Below are 16,858 nucleotides of genomic sequence, written 5' to 3'. Positions count from 1 at the left end.
GTTTTAATAGAGCCATTGTATCAAGCAAAAAAAAGTGTTCTAGACAAATTTCCAGATCCTTATAGTCTCAGAAGGTGCATATCATTAATAAACAATTAAATCTTTTTGATTTTAAATATAAACCTTACTTTTAAAATGGTTGGATCCTAGTATTCCCCTTCGATTTCCTTTGATTGTGGTGTTTCAAAATCCTGAGACTGGACTGAAATCTTCCATCACATTCTCATTTGTAATTAAAATATTTCCCTACATATGGTGCTATAGTTATAACTCTGGTCTGTCTCCAACTTTTAATTGCCTCTTAGATTACCAAATCTTGGTCTTTCTATGTAATTCAATGTATAACATTCAGTAAATGTGATAAAGGATGGTTAGTAATAAGAAGAATCTTACTTTGAATTACAATAAAGTTATTTTTCTGTTCCAAAAGCATCCATGACCAGAGAGTGATATCCTCAAGTTTTTTCTATTGTTTTAGAGGCCTTTAGCACTATGTATATAGTGCTTTGAGGTTTGATGTCCATTGTCATCTTTACCAGCAGTATTCATCCAGTTGCATAGAAAGCTAAAAGGAAAGGACAACCAAAGGGACTGGAGCCAAATATCTTCAAAGACAAAGTCATATTTTTGGCTTTTTCAATATTCAACTAGCTATATGTTTTAGCAATACATTCGTCAATGATCTAGTGAGTGACAGAAATGTTCTAATTAATATGCAGTTTCTAAAATTAAAAATAAATTTGGCTTATCTATGTGACAGTGAATAACTCCTAATGTCACTTTGCAAGAAATATTTGAAGGGAGAATTTATAGTAGAAAGTCCACCCTGTTTTGTAAGGAAAACAGATGTTCATTAATAAACAGGCTGACCACAGAGCACTGGAACTACCATCTGGATGGGATGTTGTACAGGATTTTCCTCCCTACCTTGTAACTGTTTAGTCAGTGAAGTTCTGGTAAGGATCGGGTGATTTTTTTGTTTTTTCAATACATGTTTGGAAAGATGTTAAACTTCTTTTCTTTCTTTCACATAATTTGTTTTTTATACCTTTAAACAACTAATAAAAAGGAAGTAGTTACCTGTACTGCTGTAGTAGCACCTCTTTTTTCTCCTTGAAAAACTGGCGGTGGTTTATAATATCTTCTGTATTTTTCCACCTTAGCCATCATTCATGGAGAGTGCTGTGTACATGCTCATGCTCTTTGTTGGCTGGATTGCACCAACACCTAGATATATGAGTTAAAATGACCCCCCCTTGGTGCTCTGTTCTCCACTTGTGTCTAAGGAAAGGCTGTCCTTGCCCATTAAGCATTTGCTACCTGAAACTGCACTCTGGTAGACAGTGATGTTCATGGCTTACTATTAAACTGTAGCACATGATGTGCTATCATTCCTATTTTATATATGGAAGAGTGAGGCTCCAGAGAAAGCCAAGAACTAAAAGTCAGATGTCTTTCTTCCTATATGAGAGCCTTGGTGCATGATGATGCTTTACTTTTTCACTTCAATGTGTAGTTCAAGATCTTCCAGGGGTCCCTGCTTCTCATTGCCCACTTGTAAAATGGGTACAAAAAGGCATATCCAGCTGCTGGGTTGCTGTGAAGCTTTGCCCTGCTGTGCAGATCTCTGAGATGAGAGTGTGGGACGTTTTATCACACAGCGCAAATATTTCCACAATGTTTCTGATGGCTAGTGCCAGGGAGTAACACTACATATGTCAGATCAAGCAAGGTGCTCTAGTTGTCAGATAATTACAAATATCTACTAAGTAATTAATGTCCTCTGACTTCACTTATTATTTGTATACCTTCTCCAGTTTGTTTTACTACATGCTAACAAGAGTCCTAAATACTTTCTTAGCAACAAAACCAAGAAATGACTTCATATTGTGTTACCTGTTCTGTAGTCACTACTGGCTGCCAGCAATTCATCAGTACACTGCTTATTAATTTTCTGCAATGTACTGTTTATTGATATTGCTTTTATTGTGGTAGCTCACTTCAGCCATGAAGGGAGGACATGCACCTTCATCTCGAGCTAATGGCATTGCTGCCAATGCTGCAGGGAGGCTGAAGAGCAATGTGACTAATAAAACACAACCAATAAAAATATGAAGGAAAAAATGTCCCTACTAGTACGAAATGCATATTCCAAGTGCTTGCACAGCGCCTGGGGCTGTTAATCATCACTCCATGGACACCCCTAAACAACTCTAAACAACAGTTAGAAAAGGATCAGATGGCTGTTTAGGGGACTCAGTAGAGTGGTATTTGTTTGACTGGCAGGTAGCCATGCTTGTAAGGTGTGCTGTGAATAACAACAGTGTCTGAAATATGAAGATGAAGGTTTTTACTCATATACTGTCTTTAGTACTCTTTTCCAGTTCATGTGAGGGGATGAAGGAGGAGCTGGGCTTGAAGTGCGCTGGCTCATCACAGTCAGTGATGGGGTCTGCCGAGCTACCCTCTGTAAAGGGCAAGCTGGAACAGCCTCTCCAAGCAGTTTACCTGGACCAGCTTCTCCTGGGGGGAAAAGAAAAAATCTGTTTGTACCACTGATTAATAGTTCTTTCCTCTTTGTATCTTCCCTGCATTTGTCATACAGAAAGCTTGTGAACATGCTTTTCTCCTCTCCAAGTGCTTATGTAAACTTTCCACTCATCTTCAATCCATTAATCATAAGCACTTTTGTTACCTGGATTTCTCCTCCTCCCCTCCCCCTTATGAAATCCCTCTGCCGTTCCTTTCCCTTGGCTGCTCCTGCCTAGGGGCCATGCCACCCATGGTGGTGGCCCAGGATCTGGCTGCATGCAAGGAGCCCTGCGGGTGCCTGGGGCAGCTCATTGCCTGTACCTGGAAGATCCACCCACCTAGGAAGCAGAGGTCTGCTGTCAAGCTAGCATTCCAGCCTGGCTCTGTGGTGTTCTGGACAGTAGATACTTAGCCAGTATCTATCATTTCACAGGAAGTAAAAAATTGCCTGTAATCATCGTCAGTCATTCATTATCAGCCACTCTCAGCCTGCTGCTGGGGAAAGCCTTCTCCTCTCTTTGCTCCCCTTGTGCTGATTGCTTCAGTTATTTATTTGTATATTTATATATTTATTTTTGCCAGATCTTTGCCACACTTGAAAAGCAGGGCGGGCCAGTGGTAGTAAAGCATAGGTTCCCAAGACCCAGTCTTGCTTGCCTTTCATAAAAACTCTTAGTTTGCTGCTGGTAATCTACATTTATTGTGTTACTTGGACATGAAACTGTGAAATTTATTGATTTTTAGCAAAAGGCATGAATGCACGCTGGTACAGGCTTCAGTGATTTGGGCATATACCTGACATCCCTTGTGGGATACCATGTCCTGATCTGAAGTCCAAGAGATCTGCTACCAGCCACGCAAGCTAAGAGCCTATCTGTGATGTACACATTCTTTCAGCGGCAGTGGGTACGCAAAGCTTACTTGGTTCTACCTGAGCTCAAAAAAAGCAGCAAGAGGGCTGTTTCAAATGCTTCTGAGGGAGGACTGAATGTTTCAAAAAGATCAGTGATTCCCCTTCACATAAGCATCCAGGGGCTTGGAGGCTCAGCCAAACCTTTGTGAATTACAAATGCTGTGGGATTAGGATTTCCTGAGACTTCTTCCTAGTGCTTTGTGGTTTGAGGGAGGTTTTTTGGCAGATACTTGTCACTGTTGCTTCACAGGCCCAAAGCCACTGGGAGCTCTCATATGAGAAGACCAAGTCATTTTTCAATAGTGTGTTTGCTAGACCTGTTCCAAGTGGGAATAAATAATCTGGTGTTTAAAATGACAACAGGAAAGATCATTGCCTTTGCATTAGGATTCTCAGTGTTGCTAGTGAAGGCAAGTTTCCAGACCTGGGCCCTTAGAAATCTCTTGGTGCTCATGTCAATCTAACTATGCCTCACCAATCTCCTCAAAATTGTGGCAGCCTTGTTGCCAAATCCTGGAAACAGTAAAGTTTTCCTAGACATATGTGTTTCTGACACAGGCACTCCTCACCCTGAAATGCCTAATTTTCTGTGGATGGGCATTTGTAAAGCTATCTGGTACCTGTTCAGAAAGCTATCTGACTGCATCAAGAGTCTCTGACTAGATTCTTTTTAACTATCTTGCCTCGAGAAGTGACTGAGAAGACGTATCCCTGACCTGCTTCGAGGAGACCTAATAGTCCTCTTCTGAGCTTGTAAGTGTGCATGTACCTTTGAGGTTAGAGTGCTGAGAGGATATGTACATCTGGGATGCGGGAAACAAGGCTGTATTTGTAGACAAGTAGTTTTTACTCCTCCTCTTCTCTTCAAAGAACTGGGTCTAAGGAATTTTCTGCTTTCTGGTCATTCAGGCCCATCTCTACCTACATCTAGCAACAGGTAGCATAAGTGAGTCCTCGCACCCTGAAGTGACAGATGTAATGCAATTCTTACAAAGTGTGTAGCACAGGGAGCCACAACACTAATGAATTTTGGTAACACCTCCCAGCTGTGTAAGTGGAAGGATTAGCTGTTTTGGCCCTTCTGCCGAGGAGAGGAGGACATGACTATCTCTATGGTCAGAAACAATAGATCTTCTCTACGGGATGCCTTTTAAGGATGCTAGGAGGTGAAAGAACCCCTTCACAGTTCAGCTGAAACCTTTGCGTGGCTCAGGAACCTGAAAACTACATAGCTTTATTGTAGATCTTGCTGTATGAGCCTGACTTGCATGTACCTCGTGAGGACTGAAGTCCTTAAGAGTAATATTTTAGAAATTGCCTGCATCCTTATGCTATTAAGTCTCTGAAAATTGAATAGTTTCTAGATGTGAATGTTTTCTCAACTTTGTATCTCCTACATATTGCTGTTTTGAGATATATTAATAAGAATTGTTTGGGCCAAACAACAGGAGAAATCTTAACACTTAAGACAATGAAGCTTAAGCCTGGCTTCCCTTTGTGACCTAGAATAAACAGCAATGATGATGATAATGAGACACATACTCATCTCTGCAATATGTGCCTGGCTAGGAATAATGATGGAGATTGGTATGGGTGACTTCTCATTTGTCAAAAGTGAGATAGAGCCCTCCTTTTTTGTTTCATGGTTGAAATTGGAATGGAAAATGTGAGGTAAATACCTTACCCTCTCAGTCCCCTGCCAGGTTGTTTTTATCAAGGCAAAACAGTGCCTTTTGGCCACCGTAACTATCATCATAATAATATTCCCTTTCCAATGAAGATAAATTTACCATTTCTGCATTACACTTTGCTTAGTTTTCTTTTAGTGAAAATATGTAAACATAATATTTAGTGTGATGTTGGTACAACAGTTCTTTCCTGACTTATTCTAGAGAAGAGTTTTCCGTGTTATGAAATTAGTGCAGAGAAAAAAAGAGGTTAGCAAATTTTACCATGCTTGCTGAATTTACCAAAATGTGTGCATTCAAATCTGGGCTTTGTACTTTCTATTTAAATTTTTGAGTATAAACACAACCCTTGCAGTCTCAGTGGTCTGACTGATTTCTTGTTTTACAAAGTGTGGGTTTTATTCGATTTAACACTCAGTATTACAAGAAAAAATAAAAGTGAAGTAATCCAGAAGCCCAAGATGAAGGATGCTTTGGGAAAGAATATTCTCCAAATTGTTTACTTTCTATAAGCTTTCACTCTTTGTATTCACTTACAAATTTTCAGCAAGCAAATAGTCTGCATGTGTATCACGTGCCCATGTGCTGTGGATGTACGGTAAAATGTGCCTGGCTGTAGATCTATTGTTGCAAATGGGAAAATCAGCCCATTGTTCCTAAGTTGCAAATGTAAATCCATTTATGGCCTTGTAATTTTGTAATTTTGACACTATTAACGTGAGATCAGTTTGCAGTTTCGCAGCTCACATGTCCTTAAACCTCAAAGAAAAACCCAGAGATTTATGAACCCAGGTGAATCAAAGCTTCAGGAAAAGCTCTCACAGAACAGAGATTTGTACAATTCTTATCTGCTGCCAAATTATTCAGGCGGAGAGTAGAGAAAATCTTTTATATAATATTTGGGAAGTGAGGAAAAGGGGAATAGGAATGTAAGCACAACGCTTGATAATAAGCTTCTTCACCTTCCTATAAGAATTCTGATTGATAGATTCCTCTGCAGTCTCCTCTATTAGGCTAATATAGAGAGTAACCTGCATGTTGCACATATAACTTGCTAAGCTTTACATATTACTCCCTTAAGAAAGAGGTGTTCTATGCTGTGGTTTACTAAACCCACTTCTTTGACACATCTAAGTGCCAGACACATACCTAAAAAAGAAATCTGAGCACATTCTATGATCTTGGATGGTGGGGAGTTTGGAAATTTAAAAATACCTGTATTCATTTCTTTCTTTGTCTTTTTTTTCCCCCCTCCCTTTAAGTAGCTAGTCTTTATAGATTATAAAGCCAGAACGGACCATTGTGATCATCAAATCTGACCCCCTGCTTAACACAGACTGTAGGCTCCACTGAATTAATTTCTGTCTGAACTAGAGCATATCTTTTCGAAAGTCAACTTCTCACTTCCCAGCATATGAAAAGGTCTCCCATGACACCTATAGACCTTTCATAATGGACAGATTCTTCCCATGATACAGACAAATTGAGTTTTTCCTGGGAGGTACTGCCCCACTCTGAGCTGATAAAGGAAGACCCAAGAACTATAGGTATGCTGTGATTACTTCTTTTGCACTCTGTGATGTTCCAGGAGCTTGTGCATCTTCTGCTTTATGAGATATACTTGGCCTAGGGGAGCTAAGTGGAAGGATGAGGGAGAAGAGGAGGTGCATAATGGTATGGCCTCCAGCACTATTATTTATGACAGTATCCTTCCAGCAATCTGTGCCTGCATAGGGTGAAGGCATGGTTTCAATTCTGCCCTTGAAACATGGATTAAGCAATGTTGCTAATACATATTTGTCCCTGCGGCTGTCAAACATTTCACTGATACTAGACTCTGTAGACAGCTTAATAGCTAGGTCTTCTGTCAATGTTACTGCAGCAGTGTCTCCTTTGCTTTAAGACGCTGTTCAGATTTATTCAAGCAATAGGTATAGCATGGTGCCTGGTAAATAGCAGCACCTGACTGTATACTTGTATCATCACTGCTTACTGACATCCCAAGTGACCAGATGAAATGGATAGACTGTGGAAACCAAGTGCTGAGAAGAATCCAGTGAGTGAAAGTTGGAAAGATCATCAGTCTTGTCGCTATTTTATGCCTCCTAACAGAGTTGCATGCACAATGCGTTATTATTCTAGAAGTCTCTGATAGCTACTGTCTGCAGGAGTTGAAAATGTGTGTATCCAACAATATTGGACAAATGGTTTTATTACTGCTGTTAGCATGATGCTTTACTGGTGTTGATGTAATCTAAGTTTTGCTGTTTTTCACATAACACTTAGTATTTTACATATTACCTCATTTAATTTCTCTGGATGCTAGAAACTGAAATTATCTGTGCAAAGATAAGCACCGAAAGTATTATAGTATGTGCCCGCTCATGACAGTAATATTTTGCTGGCTATTGAAAAGTAAAATACAATTGAAAGATGACATTTTTCCAAGCTGCAAAATTACAGTTCACCTGTATGGTGGGAGGTGATGAATATTTGGCTTCTCAATGCCATTGCCACTAACTGATGGAGGAGCAATGATTGGTATTACTTCTACTTCATACTTGCTTCAATTCTCAACTTTGGCTTCTCAGACTATGATAATTTTCTGCTGGAGCAAACTTTTTCTCTTCATCACTGATGATTGGAAAACTGTCATGAATATCTCCAAATCTCACCCCATCAGATAAAAATATTCTGTGGGTTATTTTTATTCTTTAAAATGTATTTCCTCTCCCTGACATTTGCAGGTAACTGTCCATGAATGGCAGGATACTGCATATTCAAAATATCTGAGTCAGGGCCAGATTCTGGGTTAGAAGTCTGCATTGCAAATGGAGACACCACCTACACTGCGACCCAGCTCTGAGCCACTGCTGTGTTTGAAGCAGCAAACAACCTGGCCAGCTGTTGAAGCCTTGGCAAAATATAAGCACACGCCATCTCAGAATAAACCTGACCATCTGAAATGAAGAAGATACCTAGAGGTTTCCTCCCTGGAAGTGTTCAGGAACAGGTTGGATGGGACCTTGAGCAGCCTGATCCAGTGGGAGGTGTCCATGGCAGGTGGGTTGGAGCTGAATGATCTTTGAGATCCCTTCCAACCCAAATCATTCTATGATTTTATAATTCTATGACTTTTTGGTGTTCCTTTCACTTGCCTTGAGTTTCTCTTTTCTTTCAATAGTGATTGCAGGGCTGGAAGAAAAACAAACCTCTGGATCTTGTTTAATATCATTTTCTATGCATAACTGAAAGTGCCAGAGTGTTTTAGAAATTAACTCCTGTGATATCTGCTACAGACATTACAGTTATTGTACAGTAATTTCTCTGAAGTTTCTCAGCACCAGAGATCACTTGCACAATCATACCTTAAAAAACAGTTCCTCTGTGTGACCTTGCTGTAGTTTTAGACTTTCTTTTGTAGCCTCCAGGTACACAAAGACCTTAGCTCTGACCTACATTTCTCCTAATTCTCCTACTGAGTCCCCCTTTGCTTATTTTGCTTTGCCAATAATGCCTTTATGTCCTTTTCCTGCCTTTCTGCCTACCTCTATGATCTATTGGCAACTGTTCAGCCCTCTCTAAAATTTCTGTTTTGCCTTGAGGCAAATGGAAGAAAAATGCACTGTGATTAAAGTTACGTGTAGTATGGAGAAATAACATTTTTATTTTCTCTCTCAATTCTGAGGCAACTATTTGGGGAGTGGGAGGGGATATTCCATGCTTGCTATTTCAGATTCCAGAACATGGAATCTGAAGTAGGGGACACCATCAACATCTCTTATAGGTCAAAGAATATTTTTAGAATATTTTTTTTTTGGTTGTTGAGAACTGTTGAAAAATCAGTGTTCATTTTCTTCCACAAACCTTTCTGTTTTCCTACCTCGTTGTTGTGAACTGCTGTTTGAAATAAAAAATGCGTGAAGAGTGGAGTCTTGTTACATGACAAACAGTGAAAAATGCAACTTTTAAAAAGAAGAGGAAATGAAACAATTTTATTTATTCTGGGAAACTTGGTAATTTTGGCCAGATCAAGCCTGAGTTTCCTTTTGGCCTCAGCCATACTCCTAAGTAAAGAATAGGGAGAATGCATTTACTTACAGCTCCTCACTAGGAACTGCTGTTCATTTTCTTGTACACTAACATCCAAGCTCACACTGATTTTTAACATTTACTAGTCTATCTTTACTAGTCGTATCTTTGCCAGTCTCCTTGGGCATTACACTTACCGTGTCCTGGTTTATTACCCGGTCATCCTGCAGTTTTCTCCTCTGCTTGCAATTTGGTAGGATTAGTTCAATGTTCAAGGAAGAAAATCAAGCTATGTGATCAGCCTGACCCATCCCAAAGGCTGACTACTGAATTGCAAGCAACAAATACTGGGAGTACTGCTCACAGTGAGGGGTTTATGAGCAATTTGTAGGCTGAAATTGGTTTGCACAAAACATTTATTGGACAGCTTCAAATAGAAGACTAACTTGTAAAAACTGCAGTTTGTTCATGAACTGCATTCATGAGTATGATAAATTATGCAGAACAAAGTCCTTGCCCGCAGTTAACTTCTCCAAGGGAGACATAAGATGCTGCTGATGCCACTGGAGAGAGCTCAGGACCCATCACCCCTACTGTACAAGAATATTGTTTAAATGAAGGAACTCATGTGAAACGAAGCAAATGAGGGAATAAACATTGCAGAAGCAACTGAAGAAGCGTGCCAACGTACATGAATTAGAAATAAATGTTAATGTTCCTCAGATCAAGAAATTACCAGCTTGTACCCAATCCTTCTTAAATTCTTCATTCTAAAAATATCATCATTAACTGGTCGAAAATGGAAACTGCAGCTGTACTATGTCATCCAAAATACTGAACCCTTCTTTCTTCCCCTCATTCTTCCCCCTTCTCTGGACTGCCACTACACAAACTTAACTATGAAAGAAGTGCAGTCCAATTGATGTGACATCTTTGTGACAGTCATGGTCTGTAGCTCTTTCATTTATGCAAATCTGGTTGCTCAAGGCAGGTATTCTGATGTGTCAGCTGTATGTAACGTGAGCACTTTGTAGCTCAAACGACATTCTTACTTTGCTCTGATAATTGTCCTGCACTCTCTAATATCTATGAACCAGATGGATCATGAGCTGCTCTTCCAGCTGTCCTGGGTGAGGAGGATAAATGCTGATTGATTGGCATTTTTTTAGCTGGGGAGGTTGTTAGTGTTGAGTCGTGATATAGTCCTTTAGGTTGAATTTCATAACTATGAAATAAGCTGAGAAGGAACTCCTTTAAAAAGATAAATTAATTAAATGTTTTCTAAAATGGAGCTGCAACTTTCAGTAAAGTCAAAAGCAATTCCTCTCTGCCTCTGTGGACAACATTTTGTTCACAGATTGTAACTGAAACTTATTTTTATCTGAAGTACTATGTTGCAAAGGCTGGTCAGAGATTTATTGTGATGTATTAAACCATCTGTTCCCAAGGACTGTGCTTCACATTCCAGTGCTAGTCAATGCTTGTGGTACTGTGTGTTTGATTCTCAAAGCTCCTTTGCCATTTTAACTTGCTTGTAGGTAACGGAGAGATCTCACTGACTTGAAAAGCAGATGGGAAAATTGCAACTTATTTTTCACTGACTTTTTTCCTTTCCAGACCCTAATAAGTAGTGGAATCAATAAAAACTAAAATGCAAAGCAGCAGCTTTTCAAAAATGCAGCAATTAATAGAGAGGAGTCATTGACAGAGGGATTTACAAGATTTCTACTTCTTTTGAGATATATAGCTGTAACATAGAGCATACTTTAGTTTATTTCATTGAAACGTATGAAGGAAAGTAATGCAGGTCTGCTGATGATCAAAGTTCAAATGGAGTGAAATCTTGTACCATACAAAGAAAATGTACAGGATGCTTTTCTTTCCCTTTAAGCACGGCACTCAAACTCAGAGAGCTTTCAGAGGTTGTTCAGTGCTGGCACAGTTTTGTTATGATTGGAAGGAAAATTTGGAGGTCTTATACTTTATTTGCCAAGAAAGGCAGACTTGGCTCTCCCTAACCTATTCACAAAATTCCCATGTTACATTTGTTAGTGTGAACTGTTGACTTCTCCACAATTACTACAAAACCTAGATGTCAGTTTTTTGTTGGTTTGGATTCTTTTTTTTGCTCCTCCTGAAGTCAGTATTTCTATTTCGGTGTTGATTTCCATCAGAACTACTGTGAGGGCTAGTAATTTTATTTATTACACTTTGAACTATATGGTTTTAAAGAGATTTAATTGGTTCCTTGCTCTTAATGTGCCTAGCTGAAGAGATCGTGATAAAAATGTGTGCTGCCATCTCAAAAGCAGTGCTGTTAATGCATTTAATTCTTCCACTGCTCTAGTTTATCCTGTATACCTAGCTCAAAAAAACCCTTAAACACAGTCTCCTCTGTCCTCATGATTCCTCGGTGTTGTACTGTATCATCTTCGAAATCCCATGGATGAATGAGGAAACAGAAATGAAAAGACCCTTCTATTTCATAATGCCTAGTCCTGATCCATTGCAGGTCATCAGATCATATGGGAATGCTTTCATATTCTGAGGCATTTATGAAAGAATGACTTCTGCCTGCACAGTATACATAACAATATCTCCTCAACCATGTGATTGGAAGAAGAAGCAGCAGGCTGGCCCAACAGAGCTCCATATTCAGGGGGCCTACATAGACAGCAAACTCTCCTCATGACTTCTCTCCTGCTTTGTAGCACTTGTATCCTCTGGCAGAAAACAACTGGTATATGGTGGTCTGAGAGTGATTGCATTAAATGCCTTACATTTGAGCAATTTAGCCTGTTGGATGATCTGTGCTCAAGATGTGTCTTCACAGGGTCAGTTTGCACAGAAGAAGGAAGAGAAAGGGAGAGGAAGGGTAAGATGAAGGTGTGGATTTTCTATATGGGTGTGCTTTCTGGTTAGCAGGAGGTTTGAGGACAACAGTAGAAACCCTGTCACCAGGGGCTGGAAATACAGTGTTCTTGATCAGCTGGCAGAGGACAAACTAACCAGAAGTGCTCCCCAGAGCTCTCTGTTGACTCTGGGGAATGTCTATTGTTACAACAAACCAGCTGTGGGCATACAGGGAACAAGTACCTAGTAAACCTGCACTCTGACAAGACACCAGGGACATTCTTCTCACAAAGTAACACAGTCTAAATACAAGGAGATGGGACATGTAGGCATTATCCAGACCTCTCACGATCTTCTAGAAATGTTTTGGGCTTACCTAATGCTACATAAAAAAGACAGCTTAGAAATGAGAAAAGTGGAGATCTCAGGAAATTATAGGAAGAAAGGAATGGCTAGCCAGGGTTAGGCTGCAATGTACTAGAAAAGCAGCACGGATGATGTACACTCAAAAGGAACAAAGAAGGTACATGGTTTTGATAGGCCTAATTTTGCCTTTACTGATGCCAAGAGCTATATAGGAACCCAAGCAGGAGGGGCTGGAAACATAAACCATGTTTGTACCTGCCCCCACTCCAAACGCAGAACAACAGAATAACAAGTTTATATAAAGATATAGGGGTATGCACCTAGTACTTGTTAGTTGTAGTTTAATCATGTTTATAGCTGAAACACTGACATTTTCTTGATAAGACTTACAGCAAGGTTGAAAAATAGGAATGTCCCTGTTGCTCGCAATTATCTGAAGGTATATGTTGAGGTTGAAAGCGGTATATAGTACTGATTACACTGGAATGAACCTCAATGAGCTTTTGGGCACAATATCACTAGTAAACCATAGCTTTTTGAAACTGATCTCACATTGTCTACATTTCATATTTTTTTAAGTTTATCTGTCTTGTCTACAGGGCTACAGAAATAATATAGAGGTGTAGAAGTAGACTGGCAGACACGCATAGCCAAATAGCTACGCTGAAAAAGTAGGAATTGTTCCTAGACTCTACCTGTTATAAATCAATGGGAAAAGGAAAGAACAATCTTTCACAAGTGTCTTGTGGGAAAAATGGTGAAACAGTTGACACAGTTTTGCTTAGAAAAGTTTCTCTTTGGAATGCCTAGTCCAATATGGATTTTCATGGACAGTCATGGATGAGTTCCAGATAGCCATATATTGGTTTGCACCTGGTATATTATGCGCAGTGAAAGAAAAAGAAAAAGACAAGAATCTCCTCCAAACATCCTTCTCAAAACTTGCTATTTAAAAGTAGCATGCATTGAATGCATGTGCAGGTCATGGAGTTCCTTTGCTTCACCAGCCTTTTTGTCTTTCAACGCCCAGCAAGTCCCAAATTTCAGGTACCTACTTGTCCCCTTGATGTAAATGAATCATTCTTAAAGGCTAATTTATTGTTTTGTGAGATAATAGACTATAATACTTTAAAAGGAGAACCACAAGAGGTTTTCCTTTCCATTTGAACTCTGTCTTTATTTTGCAGGAAGGAAACATTATCTAAGGCTGTCTTAGGAGTGAGAAAGAGATCCTAGGAGCACATCCAAAGATTGCCATAGTACTTCCTGGCAAATATATCGCCTGTGTAGCTGAATTAGCCTTGCCTGTGCTGCTTACGAATTGATGTCCTCTGATATAGTTTTGTTTGTTTTGCTATTACCAAATTCAAGAAGTCAGGAAGTCTACAAAAATAATATGTCTTTTGGGTATTACCATGACTACCAACTAAAAGATACTAGAGAAAATAGATTGTTTACCTTAATTACCCTACTTGAGTGCAAAACAAATATTACACAGGCAATTATTATAGAATTCTTGGAAAGTGGACTTCAAGCGTACAATCAGACCAAAATTAGAGCCATTCATAAGCAAATATTTAGTGCAACTTGAGCTTTCTGATTTTCTTTCATTTTGGCCTAGGTGTTGCTTTGCTAATCTTGCTAGAAGCATGGAATTATTATTAAATGCCTGTCACAATATTTTTCTGTAGTGCAGGTTAAGATTTCTACTTTAGTAGTACCACAGACAGCAATGAATCAGGGTTCTGTTACACTAGTCCTAAGGTTAGTTTGCAATGTGAAATATTTCATTTACATGCTCTAGTTTAAAAGGTAGCATTTTGAGTGAAGGAAACCTGTACTGTACAGCCTTGGTATAATATCTGGGATATTGTACTTTGGGGAATGGACCAGAAACCCTGAGTGCTGACACAAAAATTGAACATATGATCTTATATTTACAGTATAGTATCTCATTTTTAATAGAAGTATCCAGTAAAATATTCAAAACAACATGCTGATAGCCTACCTTTCTAAAGGTTATTGTTTGGAGCAGGTCTGTTAATTTAACTTTGTGCATCACCTGGATTCTCACTATCCGATTTTTGCCAAGTTACTTACCTAAATTCTTTTTTTTTGCTTATTCTGCTCCCTGTTTTTAAAATGTATGTAATTCTGGTCTCTCAAATAGTTATTATTCTAAACATATGATACTGTAGTTCTGGAGAGAGATTATATAATAGCTGCTTTGGTAATCCTCTTTTACTACTTTCATAGGAATTCACAACAGTTGTGCACTTATGCAAAATGCCTATTTGTTCTACTGTTTTCTCTTTTTTTTTCTAAACACTGGATTTATAAGCACTGCTCCTGTATGCCTTAGCCCCCCCAAAAGAAATCCTCATGCCTACAGAAATTCCAGCGAGCAGATTATGAATCCCTCCTGTGTTCAAGAGGAGGGGGTAGACAAAGAAAAAAAAAAAAGCTATCATAGCTGAAGACACAAAAATAGAGACAAGCTAAAAGGGGAAGGCAGAACCACACTGGATACCAGGGTGAGGTCCTGAGAAATCCCTGCTAAATGAAGCAATCCACAAAACATTTACAGTTGCTTTGATGAACCAAGAATTTGTCAAATGTTATGAAGCAACGAGCAGCCAGCCTGAGACAGAAAACATCCTTAGATGAAAGTAGTGATGCTAGCCAAAAATCTGTGCAGGAGTTATTCCTAATGTTATTTTTTTTTTTTCACAGTGATTTGGATGTAGACTTGTGATTTTTTTTTTTTTTTATGCACTGGAGGAAATGAAGCTTTTGAATTTGTACCCAGAATGCTCCTTCACTGAAGAATATAAATGCTTTTCCAATTTGCAACTATACCAAAATAATTAGAAAAATTCTGTGCCATTGGCAATGCTACTGGGTGAAAGATTTTATGTACCTCGTGGAAGTGTTTTACCTGTGTAGGACCTTTCCAAGACTGTGTTGTGGTCTGCAACTGGATCCCTAGAAATAACATCTACTGAGGTTTTTGAAGACTAAGCTACACATACACCTGTTTGACCGTTTATTGAACATCATAAGGGCAGCTTCAAGTTGTTTTACGGGGGTTTTAGTGGTGAAGCTTGAAGACAAAGGAAGATCACCTTGTGCAAGAAAACTTTCAGTAGCACAAATTTAACATGCACTTTACCATTCTGCTGCCTACCTGAAGCGATTCAGGTTAAGGAAATAAAATGTACCAGATGTAAGATTTAGATTTCTCTGCAGTGGAAAATTTCAGATCTTGTCTTCCACTCACGTCAAAATATTGCTGATCAGTCAAGGTATGTCACTTTCAAAAAATCACATCTTTTTATTACTGTTTTTCCTTTTGATACTTTTGTATGGAAAAATATGAGCTTGCAACATGAAAGAAATTCCAAACCTATTCATTTGGAAGATATCCAAGCAGTACATTTTTCTTCATTGCTGGAACAAAAATTTTGGCAAAACCCCATGTAAGTTTCTGAAGTATCTTAGTTTGGACTCTTATGAATTTTCCTTTGAAAAATTATTTCATTGGAAGTATTTCCAGCCAGTTATAATGGCAATACTGTACATGTTTTTGACCACTCAGTCTCCACACTCAACTTCAGGATAATAGATGCATTTTAAAAAAATTTAGCATTAGTAATAATAATATTGACTCTAATAACAAGAGAGAATAACATAATATATTAAGGGAGGATATACAGAATTTGCTGTTGCAATGGTGTAGTGATATGTGTGTATTCTTTCCATTGTTCAGCTAGAAATAACAGATTACAAGTTTCACATGACTCGCCTAAGAGCAATATAAACCATGTCAGGGCATCACAGCCTTATTCCAAGTTCATATAGACTTGTGTTGTCTATGGTGCCTGTATTTTCATGATGAAAATATATCCTGGTCTTCTTTGACAACAGTAGTATGAAGTAATAGAGAAAACGGTCTTGAAGCTGGTGACTCTGTGTAGCTGCAACATATCTCATTAAGGTGATTTAATGTGCTAGTTAAAAAAAAAAATAAAATAATTTGTGAGCTATGTTTTAGCCTTACCCAAACTGGAGAAACATAAGGTTATTTTTTAAGCAACTGAAGCAGAGTTATGAAAATTAAATAGATTGACAAATACTTGTGATTAGAATTAAACACTTTCTGATTTTACATCCATTTAGAAAATAACTAAAAAAAAGATTATCTTAACATTTTGAAATAAGTCTGACTTGGGCAACTTGCAAGCTGTAGCATGAAAACCAAAAGTAATGATATTCTTTATAGTTATATAAATAAACTTCAAGGTATGTTCACCCAGAAGATCTCAAAGTGTGCCTTTTCACCTTTTCAGTATAGAGTGTGGTAGCCAACTTTTGGTATATTTTTACCTTTCTTTTTTTTCCTTCTTGATTATTCTTAAAATTGAGCACGAAAGATGTGAGCTGCATATTCAGTTTGACAGTGATAAAACATTTA

This window comes from Cuculus canorus, chromosome 2 (genome assembly GCF_017976375.1).
Source record: "Cuculus canorus isolate bCucCan1 chromosome 2, bCucCan1.pri, whole genome shotgun sequence".
In the NCBI taxonomy this organism is placed as follows: Eukaryota; Metazoa; Chordata; class Aves; order Cuculiformes; family Cuculidae; genus Cuculus; species Cuculus canorus.
Note: the sequence above shows the minus strand (reverse complement) of the source record.